This window comes from Heliconius melpomene, chromosome 15 (assembly GCF_056956725.1).
Source record: "Heliconius melpomene rosina isolate 202511_hmr_F chromosome 15, ASM5695672v1, whole genome shotgun sequence".
Classification (NCBI taxonomy): Eukaryota; Metazoa; Arthropoda; class Insecta; order Lepidoptera; family Nymphalidae; genus Heliconius; species Heliconius melpomene.
The window spans coordinates 642,462-659,212 of NC_140403.1; the positions used below are offsets into that span (position 1 = coordinate 642,462).

Consider the following 16,751-nt stretch of genomic DNA (forward strand, 5'->3'; position numbering starts at 1 on the left):
ATTTATTGTTCAGCTTCACGCAGTAACCCGCATAGCTCGGTGGGTAGATGGAACTAGCTACGGCAGTGGGTTCCGTTTTTAAACTAATTTCGAGACATTGCGTGTTGAGTAGTAGAACTCAACGCCGTATCTGTCTTGTTAGCAGACATATGATACATATGGGACACATATGATTTAAACGATAATTTCTGACAATATAGCTTTAGAGCACAACAATTTCTGAGACAGTGCTTATTAAGTGTGAAATTTTAATGTCACGTGGTATTCTATGTACCAGAGTAAGATTTATTATTTTATGAGCAACGATAAGGCAACGATGAAATAAAAAAAATAAAAGTCAAATATAAAAAACCATATGAAATATCATTTCCTGGAGTGAGAATCGAACCCAGCATTGCACTGTCGCGTATACTTCGACGTAATCAGACCACACTATTATCATTCCTAGAAACGCCACAAATTATAGTTATTTGCAAATTTTTCTAGCATTTTCTTTTAGCCTTTCATAAATCAACCCTTTCAATCATTGTAAGGCTAAGGTTTCTCTCGCGATAAGAAAGTCATTATAAAACAATCAAGTGGCGAATGAATCAGAAACTAGTGAATTAGTTACGTTATTTCCACCATTTTCCAAAAGATTTACGTTTACGTAATTTCCTTTTAACTAATTTGTTTTATAGGGTACACTAGTTGAAGTCGATTGCGTTGCTTGCTAATAAGAACTTTAAGAATTTTTATCATTTTTTTTAGTGTTAAGACACTCCGTTCTCTACTTTCGGCCGAATTCTCAAACTTTGCTTCATTACTAGAGCGAGGAAATAAACATATTTAACATTTCATTCTTCTCAGTGGAAATCGAATCCACAACCAACGCGTTTACTATCGAACACTTGTGCCCCCGCGACACGAAGGCCTCTATACCTATAATACATTTATATATGTCTAGCTTTTATCTTTAACTCCTACTCTGTGGTCAAATGATAATAACTAAGAGTTATGTATGACACATGAAATATTTGAAGTGTCCGAGTAACCCTGACCGCAAGTATAATAGCAAATGTAGGGTTATATTTAAACTACTTAAGACCAGTAGATCAGTATGAGACTGTTAACGCGACGGTTGTAGGTTTGATTCCCACTCGAGGATTAAAATCTATATACTTGTGATAAAATCGAAACGGATCGGTATCTGTACATGGAAGATAATTATATAAGAAATAATGTTATTGGGTGCATTTAGTAAAGGAATAGAACTAAAAACATTTTTTTTTGTTTCTTTGTTCGTTCGTTCATGTTAATCTCAGAAACGCATAACCGATATAATTGCCGTTTCCACTATTACTATGACTTTTGCAAGCTGTCTTTAACATTTAGTGTTTGTTCTATTTCAATCGCTTTGTAAAAAAATGTTGTTTAATAAAATTGCTATAATTATATAGGTATACCAATTTATTGAATTTGCTGAAACTTTATTTTTTACTTTAGTTGGACATATTGTTTTTAAAATTATATTATTGTTCGAAAACAAAAAGAATACAGATTAGTAAATCGGTATAAGTTCGGTTTTCATTTTCTCGCTTCGCTCTCGAGACGAAGGCGGCGTTGAATTCCGCTACTTAACACGCAGTTTTCTATGAGTTCCACGGAAACAGGGGAACCACTCGCCATATAGCGTAAATCAAAAAAAAATGAGGTAGGTATGTATAGGTACATACCTTCATTGTTCATATATATTTACCCCTCCTAAGTAGTTCTTAGTTCAAGTAAACTGCGATAATTTAGTTTGTAGTTTAGTTTATACCGAATGAGGACGACCTTGCTGTAATTAAGTGCGTGTCTTATTACTTAAGATCCTTAAGATTTAATTACTTAAATACGAAAGGGATTTATTTTAAGTACTCTCTTGTAGATCCATCTGTGTGTATCTGTATCCCGCATATAGTAAGTTAAGCGGAGGGAACCTAGTGTCAAAATATTCCGTTGTCCACTTTACCTTGGATTTTAAGACATTTTGAACGGAAATCAGCGTTGCTGTAGCGATTCAATACTATGTGTTTATTCATATACAATGTATCCCTGCGGCTTTTTAGAATAATTCGTGGTATAGTGAGATAGAAACGAACGGAACGTAATCCAGGGAATGTTTATACATAATTTTTGCTTATTTCATCACTTTTCGAAAAAAAACGCAACGTACATATTTTTATGCATAATGTTAATTACAAAAAAAATGGGGCTTATTACTTCGAGGTAAGCACAAAATCCAGAAGGTTCATGTCTTTCTTTAGCGGAACCTAACGCCGCAATAAATTTAACAGTACACAAATGTAACAAAGGAACCTAGTGTTAAGACAATCCGTGCCACAACGGCCTCAACGGAACGGTTATGCTTAGTTACTTTTGTATTATCTCTACAAATGCCTGGATAACGCCACTTGAAATAAAATTATACAATCCAGCTTCAGTACCAGTACTCTCCTGAGCGGAAACAGCATAATTGTAGTTAAAATTCAGATTCAATTTGCTTTTTGTCTTTTTAGGGTTCCGTACCTAAAAGATAAAAACGCGACCCTTATAGGATCACTTTATCACGATATCGAATGTCGCATTCTACTGAAGTTATTATCAAATATTCAGGTTTGTGGGCCCTTGAAGCACAGTAATTTAAATTAGGACATTCCGTTCATTTCCCACTTTCCGACCAATTTTCGAGACATCAGAAACTCTACCACTGCGCCATAACGGCCTTAAAGCTTGATCTTGCACCACCCTAAAGAGAATTATATAGTATACCAGTTTCAGTGGAACCTTAGCTGTTAATTTTTAATGCGGTAAATAACCGCTCGTCTAGTGAAATTATTCAGTGCTTTAACTGTACTACCGGGTCTATTTACCCAATAGAGATACAATTGATGCGACTATAGCATAGTGAAATAGTGACTGAGTTTATATAGGACGGTTACCAGTTCGATTTCCACTCGGGAGAATGAGCTGAATGAGAATGTTTACTTCTTCGCTCTGAAGACAAGAAAAAGCGCTACGGTGCGTACATTCGTGTATTATTCTAATAGTATTAACTTTTACTTGTATTTTTAATTGTTTTGATTGTGATTTTTTATTGTAACTTTTAACTATTTTTAATCGTAATGTCTAATTGTATTTAATGTCATTATTATTATTTTAAATTGTAATGAATTATATATAAAGAAATAAAGTGCCTTTTTAAATATAAAATATTGCATCTGATGACTTTGTTTTACGAAAAATTGAATTTTGCAAACCCTTATTTAATTTATCGAGAGTGCTCTCAAGAACAAATAGTATCTACATTTAATAAACCTTTCAACTTGCTCCCGATACAATGTTTCTTTAAAATATTCTTTGTTTTAGTTGTATCGATGAAATAGTTAAGGTCGTCTTGGCACAGGTGCACGAGAGTGGGGCCGTAGACGCGGCGGGTTGTGGATTTGATTCTTACTCGAGGAAATCAAATATATAATATTTTCATTACCTAGTTTCCATCGAATACTGGAGGCATTGCGTGTTGATTGAGGAACTAAACGCCGAGCTTTGCCTCTTAACAGAGCAAGAGAGTGAGAATATTAAATATTTGGAACCTACAAGCTGTCGAGGGTGTACCACTGTACCACTAACCTCATGTCCATATTGTTATATCTATCAGTACATCTCGAGTCTAGATCCGTCAATCTAATAAATGACAACAGTTTTTCTTTTCTAATGGCGTCACTTTTCACTTTCTGTAATACGGTCGTAAATTACAGGTTTAAATAGAAATTATTAAATATTTTCAACGACAAATTGCTGTTGGGGAAAGTAATTTCATTATTGTATATTAAAGGGCTCTTAGCGTGAAATATCAGTTTCGTTATTAGATTAAGAATTCTGAATTACAATAACCGTTATAATTTTTCATTTTAGACACTGATGTGGTCGGTGGTGGCGGCACAGCGTCTGACTGCAAACGTGATGATAGTGGGTTCCAATTCCACTGGCGTGTAGTCCGTGGCGTTGAGTTCTGTCACTTAACATTAGATTTCATGTATTTATCTTGAGCTTGTATGAATTATTAAAGATAATCGTTCTTGCAATTTTTTCACTAATTTTGAAAACATTGCGTTATCATAAGTGGAAATAGAGAATGAGAAGATGAACCAGACCATCCAACCAACCAAGTGACTTCTTACCCTACCTTACTCGATATGATCAAAAAATATCTTCACGCTTTTTCACGCATATATCAGGATAAACAGGGGGAAACTATTGTTGAGCCACTCCGTTCCTCACTCTCCGTCCGAGACATTTTGAGTAGAGTGGTGGTTCTTTTACAGCTCACCTTGACTCCCTAAACCTTGTTGCAATTTTTAGCGTTCTACGCTGCACAATATGAATTGTGTGTTATTTTTCAGTCACTCAGTAACTGAGAGATTTATATAGATAAATATTATAGCAAAGTAATAACATTGTTTGAAAGACCTCTATCTGTTCTCCACATAAACGTTAAATCCCATAAGACAGTCGTATCTGCGTGACATATTTATTGCTTTATAAAATTGCATTTCTTTTTTAATATCCATTATTCCAGTTTGTACCCGGTATATGAAGATATTGTTTAGTTCTTATTGGAAAAAGAACCTATTGTTATTAACTTTATATATCTATATTTTAGAGACATTACGTGGTTGGTAACGGAGTCCAACGGAGTTCAAAATTATTCTTTTTTTAATGAACCTAGTATTTAGATACTGTTCCTGTTTCCGCCTCATTTTCTGTTAAGACACTTCCGTCCCCCATCTTCCGCCGAATTATGGATTCATTGCGTGTTAAATGGTGGAACTCAACGGCGCGCTTTGCCTCGACACCAGAACTAAGAAAATGAAAATATTAATTATTTCACTCTCTTGAGTGGGAATCGAACCAATAACCTTTACGCCTTCAGGCAACTTCGCACTCTTGTGTCCCTACGCCACTACAACCAAATAAGAACCATCATAAAAAATAATAATAATAATGTTTTTAGAAAACCAATAATAAAAACAGTTCAGTTTCATATATCTTTGTAAAGACAAGAAGCTTTAAGCTGTCCATTTGTTTAAATAGAGTTAGTTGTATATTTTAGCTCGGTGAGAATGATTAATTGCAATAATATTTGAATAATTCCTTTCGTCTTTTTTTTCAGCTCTCTCCGCATCCGGCAATTAGATTTGAACCCATAACCATAGAAATTTACTAACAACGTTAGAGTAATGAAGTAGATTATCATCATGTTATATTTCATTTATTATTCTGTTATAAAAATGAAGGAAGAATTTATAAATTCATTTACCGTTAATAAATGTATGAATTTTTAAATAGCTTTCATCTTCTCGGATAATGAAAATATAACCATAACATGTTTCCTCTTTCTATATTAAAATAAACTCTTAAAATAGACCAATTTTAACTAATTAATTATTAAAAATAAATATATAAAATATGTTTGTACATGCTTTATTTTTCAATAATTATTTAGTATTCTGTTTTTTTATATTTTAAATTATTATAATATTAAAACAAATATTTTAATATCATAACAAAGCATACTTACATGAAAACTCGTTGAAATAAATGAAAAAAAAAACTTTGAAGTCCACAACTTAACTCCTATCACTAACAAAAAATAAACTCCACTAACTAAAATCACTAAAATAATATAAAGTATATTTATATTTTATAAATATAAATTTATATTTAACACTATATAATATTAAAATTAATACAATTTACGTATACAAGTTCGGTTAGACACGCAATAGCCGTCTGTATCCAGTCGACGCCGAAAGAGAACTGATGCGAGAGGTGAGATGAGGCCTGCCTCTGTATATGGATAAAATAATATATTTTTATATTATTTTGTAAAATTAAACATTATAAATAATAATTATATATTGTAAATAAGAAAAAACTATATTTATATAATATAATTATATGTTATGGGGTGAGCGCGACTGGGAACTCGGAGGAGTGATTATTTTTATATCTAGCCTCTGGTAACAAGTCGACACTTAACACTGTCTCTAAAATTGAATATAAAGTGGAGTGTCTCAGCACTACGTTCTTTCTATCTATACTGCTGTATGTGGGACACAGCGTAAAACCAAAACTATAATTATTATCATTCTGATTAAATATATATACATAGATAAGATTTTACTTTTCAGTTTTCGTTTAGACAATTAAGAGCAGAAAGATTTTGAACCATGTTCAAGATGTGTATTTTATAAAATTATAAAATGAGATACTTGAAGAAAAGAAATAGTTAAAAATAGAGCATTCAAATTTATAATGTCTGTAGGATTCTCATCCTATGGCAATTAGGGAACACTAAATACGTAATCTTGTTAAAGTGGGCTAGATAAACAAATATTTGAAGGATGTCTGTTCGACCACATTCAATGCAGTAAGCATATCGGTTACAATGGCTATCTATTGTAGTTGCATGCACTGATAAAAGAATAATTATATTTAATTAGGTGCGCAAGCGCGTAAATTTGACAGGTTGTGAGTTCGATGAGTTCGTATTTTTATTTCTTCTCTCGAGGGTGTGAGGTGTCGAGGCGAAGCGTGGCGTACCCTGCTTGCGGGATACAGCGTGAAGCTATATTTAATAAAACTATTTCACGTTATATAACCATGATTCTCGATGAGGAATGGACGACAATAGGCTGGAAAATATTTTAAATGCTATGTCATGTTTTTAATTTAGGTCATGTTCTATTACTTGATTTTTTTTCCCTATACTTGATCTTAACTTCGAGTTCTATTAAAGTCTTTTAAATTGCTAATTAATTCTACGAAATATAAAAAAAACAAAATGGGGCGTTGAGTTCTGCCCAATACAATAAAATAACCTAAGGTTTTCTCGATCACCATAAATAAGTTGTAGGGAGTATATAAGACCACAAGGCTTGATGAAAATGTATGGCTTAGGTCAGAGTGCTTGGACGGTCCCTAACAAGAGCGGGTTCGACTCATCTTAAAAAAATAACCGTAAGATTCCCATTTTATAAGAAAGACGCATGTACACACAAAAAAAAAAGTTTTTTTCCTTTTCATTTGCGAAAATCACAATATCTAATTTCAATATCAGACATTATTATGAATTCTACAAAATACTTGAATAACAGCGTGGGTGTGGGCGTGTTCGACGTTAAATGAAAAGAATCAATCGCGAAATCACTGAACCTAGAAGTAGGTGGAAATTACGTGACTCCTAAGAAATGAGCTTTATTTTATATTTTTGTACGGATTTTGTGTCTTGTTTCTATACTTAATTTGTAATTTGATAGTTTTTGTTTATATAATATGGACAGAGTGTCTTAATAGTAAGTTCCCTCCCTGCTACAGCTGGAAACTGCTAGGAATACTAGATATAGACACTGACCGATATTAACAGACATTTTGGCGTTTAAATTAATTTCCTTTGGTGGGTGTTGGCCAAGTTCCGATGCTCGGAGCGTCAAATGAGCTGTAAAAAGTCCGCAATTTCATATCGATTTTCTAGTTATGAGAATTTCCAAATTGCACAGATGTACTTATTTGTTGTTTCGTTTCTAATATTTATAATTTAGTAGATTGCTGAGTTTGTTCTATTTCTTTATAACTTCGTAAATATATATTGGTTATTATCATTATTATTCATGTAACCAATTATATCTATAGTGTTATATTTTTCATTAAAAATAGGCCATTAGAAGCCATCGCTGTCAATGAAGCATCTCGAATTCAGGTGAAAATTGGAGAGCGTTGTATTTTGACACTATTTGCGGGTTGTGGTCACTTCACAAAGGGATGAATCTTTGTATTTTCTCTTGATATGACAACTAGAAAAGCACCGTTGAGTTCCGCCATAGAATACGAAATATATGGATAATTGGGCAGCAAATAGAGACCGGAGTGTCTTCTTCTCCATTCTTCACATTCAAATTCGTTTGAATATAGTCCAAGTTACAACAAAAACTCAAAAAATATACGAGAACCCGTATAAAATAGTATGAAAGAAATATAAACCTAGTTTACAATGGTTTCTCAATTACTATTGTTACTTTATTTTTAGCCTAACTTCCTTTATACGTTTCATTCGTCTACAGAGCCGCGCTTGGACGATGTATATGTATATGACAAAGTCCTATCTAACGGTAGAAGTATTATTGTATTACAGACAGATATTTCTTTTTGAGTGAAAAACATTTCTAAATTGTACTAAAGATGACGTCGTAGCGTAATTTGTGGGTTCGATTTCTACTTGCAGGAATGATTAATCTAATATGCCATACCCCATATCTTCATTTTCATGGTTCTAGTGTCAACTCTATACACTAGTTTCTTCTTTTTGCATCACGTTGTACCTCGCAGGGTTAACAGAGGGAACCTAATGTTAAGATCCTTCCAGTTCTTATTATATAAAAAAGCAAAATCAGGAGACATTTCTAGTGAAACGACTAAGGTAAATATTATTTTTTAATTACTCGATCTCATCTACCTCTAGAGAGGATGATGAATGAACATATAATTATGTAACGTTATTTTTAATCGAAACAGCTATTTTGTATGAAAATCTTGTGATAATTAATTATACATTATTAATGAAGCGGCGAGAGAAATTTTATGAACTGTTAATATTTCTTGGTTTTACTTTAATTTTCACTGGAATTGCAATGGGTGTAGGTTCGGATCTGAATTGAGGTAATTATATATTTTTACGACAATTTTTTCAGTAAAAATGTCTCTAAAATGTCTCTAAAGCTGAAAATAAGTAACGTAGTATTTGAATACCAAATTCCCTTTGAATTTTCTGCTTTTTGCGAAAAAGTAAATATTAATGCCTTTTTATGTGATACCCAATATAAAAGTAATTGATTCTCTTGTCAATATTCTTTATAACTGTTTCATGAGGCAAGTCTCTCACGGGATTGACTATACTGAACTTTTAAACTTCAATTGACAAGTAACCTACTTTTAAAAATATCTAAGTGATTTTGATTATTTGAAAACGTACAATACGAAAGTCTTTTTTTAGATTTAGACTGTATCCCGATGAATTTAAATATCATACCGAATTGAATAATTAAATACCTATTTCTTTAAAGATTAAAAGATTACAACGGAGTAAACAGAGTTCACGTTCATAATTAATTATCAATTTAACAAAAGGTAAGATTCGTTATGAATATTTTAGAAGAAGCTTTTACTATACGCTTACACGCACTGACTGACATTATAAGAACTTAAAATATATTATTAGCGGAAATTGTACATTTTTAATTTCACGCTGTATCCCGCACTTATGTAGGTAAGCATAAGGACCTTGGGAACCTAGTGTTAAGACACCTCCCGTTCTTATGAGAAAGAGAGCGAGGAATTCAAAAATATGTAACATTTTCATTTCCTCGAATGTATAGAGTTCAATTTAGATAATCAAAGTAATTGTAATTAAAGTAAATCTGTCGATATCTGTATAGTCTGTTTGTTGGGGTTTTGATTGATGAAACACACATACACACCCAAATCTAACGTGCCTTAATAAGTCTTCAGTTAATTAATTAGCAACGGATAACACAAGTAAGACAGATTTGGCACAACTGATCCCCTATCTTTATTGTATTGAATATTGGAAGGAAATGAGGAAGGAACATAATGATCTTTTTCAGTATTGTATTGTAAAGCTTCTTATTTTATGTTCATTATCTTTTTGGTTTTACCCAGTCTCCCGCACATAGCAGGATGCCTACTATGCAGGGAACCTTGGACTTAGAGTTAAGACACTCCATTACGACACTTCCGTTCCCCAAATTTATTTAGATATTTAGCGCTTTGATTAATTACCAAAGCGAGCAAATTAAAATATTAAATGTTTCATCCCCCTGAATGGGAAACGAACCTACAACTGTCACAATTACAGTCGCAAATTGTGCGCGTGCGTCAAATATTGGGTCGACAGCCCTTAAATTTTGAAATATACAAAATAATGAGAACTTTCTGGTTTCGGTCACTTTGCAACAAGTAAAGCATTTTAGGATAGTAGGAATCTTTTTGAGTGACATTTTGCAAAGTTTGTGAAAAGTTACTGTTGTTTGATATATAACGAAGGGTTGATCTCCGTTACCTGTCAAATAAAACTAATTTCCCCTGTTTTCGAAGTATATTTCTGGCTTTCCTCATCCATTTCATGGGTCAAGGCAACACAACGTGAGACTGTAAACGCTATGGTTGTGTGTTCTCACACGGGGATATAATCATATTATATTTTCCGAGATATAAAATCATTGTATTCAATTTCACTACTCAATACACACTGTCTAGAAAAAAATAGGTGGAAAATGGAAAAAACAGTGTTCTAACACTATTCCTTGTACCTGCTCTGGAATATGCAGGATTCAGCATGCAGCTAAAAAAGTAAAATATATTCAACTAGAATCAATGCCATATTATAAAAAAAATTGAAAAAATATATCAAAATGTAGGTTAAGACACTCGGAAGTTAATGATTCCATAAATACGTACTATTTATAAAAGCTCAAGTATTCATAATTAAGCACCGCACTGCTCTGTAGGTACTACACTACAGTAAGAGTTTGCTGCTCGTATGTTCAATTGATTAATTGTACCGGAAGTGTTGTTATACAAGTGGCAACTTGCAACTTTGTTTGTGTGGATTATAATGAGTAAGATTCCATTTTTTAGCCGACTTAAAAAAAAGATGTTGTCTGTTTGACATGTATGAATGTAATATTTTTAAAATTCGATAATATTTGCATAGATCATCCATCTGGGCTTTTAAGCGCTTGTGTAAACCATGAAAATATATATAAAAATAATTCATTCCCCGGAATAGAGATCGAACCCACAACCATCGCGCATCACACGTTTGTACCACTGCGCCACGACTGGCCTCGAAAGACCTTTTGTAATCCATACTCGTATATAGCTAAATAATGTAGTGATTAGTTTCTACAAACCACAAAGTTTAGTACGTGACTCGCGTGGAGCCGCAAAGTTACTGATATAATGAGAGGATCTCTCCCTCTCTATGTGATTAATCTTGACTTTGAAGTGCATTTTTAGGTTTTCCTGTAATTTTGTAAAGAAATATATTTTTTAGATTGTTTTTTTATTTATGCAATTTTTAGATATTGTAGAATAGACAGTGATAACCTAGTGTTCAAAAATCCTAGAGTTAGATCATATTTGAGGGCAGTCTTGACTATAACTTTTCTCTATACACATAGCAAATGATACATTTAGGATCACGCTGTGTCCCGCACAAAACACAGGGCTCTTTGGACCTAATGTTAAAATACTCTGTTTCCGATTACGACGTTTCCGTTAAGTGGCGAAACTCAACGCCGCGCTGCTTCATTACTAGAGTTAATTAAAAAGTTTTTTTCCCCTGAGTGGGAATTGAACCCGCAACCGTCGCATTAACGAACGCACGCTTGTTTTGCACCTTTGCGCCATGCCGGTCAATCATCAAATGTACAGGTATACATTTATTTTACGAATACCAATAACATATACTAACTTACATAGATTTTCCTTTTCATATCAATAAATAGTCCCAAATTTAGTGAGAGGTTACCTTCTAAAGCCTTATACTATAGCATAGAGATTTTTCATAAGAAATATTTTTGTGTTGAAATTTTCATACACCGTTGAAGCTTTTCAAGCATAATACTTTAACATTTTCATTTGAAACAGCTTTTGGAGTTTTACTTTTATTAGGTAATGGAATTTATTTTAATATTCTTTTGTGTATTTACCCCTTTCCATTTAAGAATACATTTTAGGAGCTATCCAAAGATAATTGCTTTGAATTATCATTTCGCAATAGAGAATACTATTTATTAAATATTTTAAGGATTTATAAAATGTTATACCACACGTAGAAAAGAAAAATACTTATATAGAAAACGACGAACAATTGCGACGTAGCTTGATGAAAATGTATGACTTAGATATCGAAATATCGTTATGTTCAAATTTTATATGTTTTCTAAATCAGTGTTTTGTTTTTTAAGTTATTCCACATAACACTTTAGAAATGTTAAAAATATTCCCGTTTATTTTTTTCAAAACATTCCCACAACAAAATAAAACATAAAAAGCGTAGAATTTCAAGCTTTTCGATATATTGAGGTTAGTAGACCAGATCCCCTCACGCTCCGGTGGTTCACTCAATCAGTGTAGCATTTGATATGAACTCGATACGGAAATATTATGGAGATTCATATAATTATAAGTATTACTACCATTCAAGACAAGGTGGTTAAGTAATAAGCGGTCGTAGGTTCAATCCCGGAAAACCATTTTTTCCTATCTAATCTTAAATAAAATATATTTATTTATTATTTAGCTTAACGTTTCATCTCACATAGCAGTAGACGAGACGCTGCATCAGTTGTATAGTTAGACATCATGGGGGATAGTTCCTGTGAGCCAGAAATAGCCTCAAAAATACTAATTGCGAGATCATGGTAGCGCAGTGGGTTCCATTCATATTCCTGAGAATGATTTATTATCATTTTCTTGCTCTTGTAACAAGAGAAAACGGCACTTTGTAACGGTAATCGACATAGAATATCTTGAAAATTTTTAGGTATATGGGTAACAGGGTGTTTTAATACTAGCTAGATTCCCTTTCCCTACTGCTATATGCGGAATGACCCTAAATAAACTTTAAAACATTGCACAATACATTTTTTTTCATTTTTTTCATTCAAAATTGTCTCTTTCGCTACTTTTTAACACTTTATTGGGTCTTTTTGACGACTGGTACAGTACCAGCGACGATAAATAAAGAACAATTGACAGACGTCTCAATCGAGGTGGCGACTGATGAATGTACGAACGAAACAATGCCAGTAAATTGATGAAGAGTGAATTGCTAATTTTATTTTGAATTTTATTTGTTTCTTTATCAGCTTTACACTGTACTGCACACGGTAGAGTAAGCAGAGGAAACATAGTGTTAAGACACTACGGTCGTCATTTTCCGTCGAATTGTGGCATTCTGTGTTGAATGGTGGTTAATAAATTTATTAAAAATAAACCTAATCAAATAAAATAATTAAATTATAGATAGAAAAAGAGAAATAAATTCAAGATAAGGGTTAAACATAATCAATATGATAAGATAGATAAGATAAGGGTGAAAGTTTTTGTGGGGGTTGTATGATAAAAAGTTGGCACTCTGCCTTCATCTCACAGACACTCTCCAGTACACCATTGGAAACAACATAGACACCATGCCTGTTTACGCAACGCTGTTCGCTTATTTTGGTGTAAGTATCATATTATTTATTATTGGAAAAGAAAAATGGCTAATTTTACAAGAAAATAATATATTTAATTTTGATGTCTTAAATATAGCTTCACGCTGTATCCCGCACACGGCAGGGTAGGCAGAGGGAACCTAGTGTTATATTATGTGAATATTTATGCTGACACTTCCATCTCCCACCTTCCGCCTAATTCTGGAGGCATTGCGTGGTTATTGTTTGAACTCAACGCCACGCTTTACCTCGTTTACCAGAGCGAGATAACGAAAATATAAAATATTTAATTTCCGCGAGTGGGAACCGAACTCACAATCTGTCGCGTTTACAGTTGCACGCTTGTGCCCCTAAGTTACGGTGATTTCATTTATAATCAATTTTTATATTTACTTATCATAAAACTAAAGTGTCGGCTTCATTGAGTGCACTAATCTCAGAAACTGCTAGTTCAAATTAAACAATGCTTTCTTATAATTAAACTAATTATAAAGCTATAAGTATTATATTATATTATCAATCGTCTCGGTATAACCTACTGTACCTGCTGTCTAAATTATCTGAGACACTTAGAACGTGTCACTATAACTCTCAGTAACTTCCATTCTTCGTGAACGAAGCCACAGGTATACGCTAGTCTAACACGCATGCGTGTGACACTATTTTCTCTATGGTGATCTCACCCCGTCGCGTCGTGATGAAACGTGTTTACTTATCGAAAGGTCGTCTGGTGTTCGTCGACAAATACCAGCCTTTTTAGATTGAATAATCATACTATGAATGTAGTTCAATTATTTAATAGGTTTTTTGTCTATATTAAATTTACATTTACTTAAAGAACGGAGTGTTAAGACATTGTAAGACATAGTGTGTTGAATGGCAGAACTCAAAGCCACGCTTACTCTTGTTACCGGAGCGAGAAACTAAAAGTAACTCATTTCTCCGACTGAGAACACACCCCACAACAGTATGTCTGACCTCATGAAAATGTAATATTAAAATAATTTTCAATATATCTTTTCAGCTTTATTTCCTTTTTATGCTGGTCTTCTTCATCATACTATGCCTGATTTGCGTCCTAATATTGCTGTGGTACCACCGAAAGACTGGCCTAACTTGTGATCTTCCAGAAGAAACTCCCATCAAACGACACATTGACCAACCGTCTACGTCCAGAGCTACGAATCTCTACTAATATTAAGAAGCTGAAGAGTTTGTTTGGTTGAACGCGCTAACCTCAGGAATTACTGCTTCGAATTGGAAAAATATTTTCAATGCAAGCCAATGTATATTATACTGTTATTTTCTTTTGGCATTCCAAGCGTGTCATTTGAGCATTAATCACGTCGCCAATGGCACGTTGATTTTGGGAAACACAAAAGATGTACTGTAAAAAATTGCGTCTGGCTGTAAACGCAATACGACGTTCGATTCCCACTCGAGGAAATGAAATATTTAATATTTCCACTTATTTAATATTTCCAATACCTCGAGAATTTGGCGGAAAGTGGGAAACAACATGTCTCATTGGGCTCCCTCTGTCTAACCTTTGACTAGTAGAGTGGGTCATATTATATCATTCATAACATTTGATTATTTCCATTTGACACGGACGAAGCCGCAGATAAAGCTGGTATATAAAAACGTGGCCTTAAAAATAAAGTATTGTGCGTATTATTTAATAATAAGGCATGAACAATTCTACTAGTTTGTCATACTCAATAAATGTATATATTTAGAAGAAGGTTTTTATTAATGCCTTTTTCAAATTATTTTGAGGCTTTCGTGGCGCTGGGGCGCAAGCGTGCGACTGTTAATGCGATGGTGGTGGGTTCGGTTCCCACTCGGGTCAACACGCAATGCCAATAATTCAGCGTAAAGAGAGGGAACGGAAGTGTCTTAACGGTAACGCAATGCCTTAAGACTAGGTTCCTAGAAACCCACTGCCTAACTTGCTATGAGCGATATACAGTATGAAGCTAAAAAAAATGTCCCGAGTAGGAAACGAATCCACGATCTTTTTGTATTTTATTACGTGAAAAAGAAAAACGTTTACAGGTGTCACAATAAAGACAATTTAATTTTCCAGCTGACCGTTTCACGTAAGATATTCATCTCGTGCCCTGCCTTTATTAAAATTTCAGCTCTGTCCCAAACATTACTCAAGCTAAGTCTAAAAGAGAGAGAAACTGATAAATCTGACATCTTTGTTTCAGACATTTTTAATTTCTGCACAGGTTTGTCTTTTATATTTGTCTTTGTAGAGCAAAGTTACAGTTCAAGATTATTTTGGGAAGCATCTCGCATGTAGGAAGAGGGAAATTAGTGTTAGGAAACTAGGTTCCCTCTGCCTAATCTGCCATATGGTACTAGAGTGAAAAAATGAAATAAAGTCAAGTTTCCTTATTTAACATTTAATGTATTTTTTTTTCAGTTTTAATATCATAAAAACCTCTGAACCCCACTTTCGACTCGACGAGTATTGATTGGTGGAATATAACTTAAAATACATCAATCCCCAGAGTCGAAATCGAACCCACGCACTCCGATGCTGTCCCACGTCACAATGACCTAAATAAAAATAAAGATACCAATTTGTATCATTCAATTAACAACATTTACTGTCTAGTATAATAGATTGGGTAGGTTTTTACTGGTGCAGTATAAGCAGTCTCACACGGTTAAAGTAGTTGGCGATCTGCCAGTATGTGTACCTGCTGACAAGAAGAGGGCTTAAATTTTAACGAGAAATAAATATTGACGGTTTAAGGTCTTAAAGGTAAAAAGATACAAAATAATTGAGGCCAGTCGTGGCGCAGGGGCAAAAGTGTATGACTGTAAACACGACTGGTTATGGGTTCGACTCACACACGAAGTATTTTAGTTTATATTTTCATTACTCTGGTTCTGGTCTTACTTAGGTACTACTGCGAACTTTTCTCCTGATTATTCTTCTGCTTCACGTTGTAGCATATAGCAGGGTATGCAGAGGAACCCTATTGTAGTACGATATTCCTTCTCCATTTGCCACTGACTTCTTGGCGGAACTCAACGCCTCTCTTGTACCTCATTATCATAGCAAAGATTCATTCATCATTTCCCCGAGTGAAAATCGAACTCACAACCGTTCCTAGCCATCCCACGACGGCCTTAAAATGATTATAATATTTTTAATATAAAAATTTTCTAGTGAAAATCAATTAGCTCAATTTTATTTGAAAGTCGAAATTGTGTTTGTTGTATCTTTTTGTTGAAAGAAAGTAATTACTTTAAGTCTTGACCAAAGTTACTTTTTGAAGCTTTAAGCTCCTGTTCAAGACAATAAGCTATAAATTCTTACAAGTATGTAAGAAGTGTAAGAAAAGTGGCTGGAGAAAATACGCTGTTGATACTTTTTAAAACTGTTTTATTTAAAAAAAATAT

At 33.6% G+C, this 16,751-nt stretch overlaps 1 protein-coding gene across 1 annotated transcript in view; it reads right to left on the bottom strand.

Annotated features, from left to right (window-relative positions):
* The window catches only part of AstA-R1 (allatostatin A receptor 1), an 80,817-nt gene extending 74,985 nt beyond the window's left edge, over positions 1-5,832 (bottom strand). The window contains exon 1 of the mRNA XM_085198681.1: positions 5,606-5,832. The gene's annotated coding sequence lies outside the window, so the exon portion shown is untranslated. The remainder of the gene's footprint in view (positions 1-5,605) is intronic.
* Between the last annotated feature and the right edge of the window lie 10,919 nt (positions 5,833-16,751).